We start from the raw sequence: 581 nt of genomic DNA on the forward strand, positions 1-581 counted from the left end.
CAGAGAGGTAGTGGAGGCCCCATCCCTGGAAATATTCAAGGCCAGGTTGGACGGGGCTCTGAGCAACCTGATCTAGTTAGCGGTGTCCCTGCTCACTGCAGGGGGGTTGGACTAGATGACCTCTAGGGGTCCCTTCCAACCCAAAACATTCTATGATTCTATGACCTTTCCGCAGCTCCTGCTGTTCTTGTTTAGCGTCCAGTCCCCTTCTGCAACGGCAGCCAAGTCGTACCCGTGTTAGAGACACTGTGAGGCCAAAGTCAGCCGTGGCCAGGAGAATGATGTGGAACCGATCTCGCGCAAGCAGCGTGTGGTTACACAAGTTTTGTGTACAAGCTCTACGTCTGTCATAGCAAAACTGCGCCCTGTGCCTTGAGAGGAAGCCCGGAAAAGGAGGTGTAACATCTTAGAACTGCCAGCTGGAGCCTCAGCCGCATCCCTGCGCTTTCCTTAATGGTGATAATTATACCTTATCTGTGTCTTGTTTCTGGAACAGCTTCTTAGTGAAATAAGCTGGTTTGTGTGCGCACCAGGAATCGGCAAGTCCCTTTTTTTTGTTTCAGTAGCTAAGCTTGCTGCTC

Source organism: Egretta garzetta, unplaced genomic scaffold (assembly GCF_000687185.1).
Source record: "Egretta garzetta isolate BGI_Z169 unplaced genomic scaffold, ASM68718v1 scaffold154, whole genome shotgun sequence".
Classification (NCBI taxonomy): domain Eukaryota; kingdom Metazoa; phylum Chordata; class Aves; order Pelecaniformes; family Ardeidae; genus Egretta; species Egretta garzetta.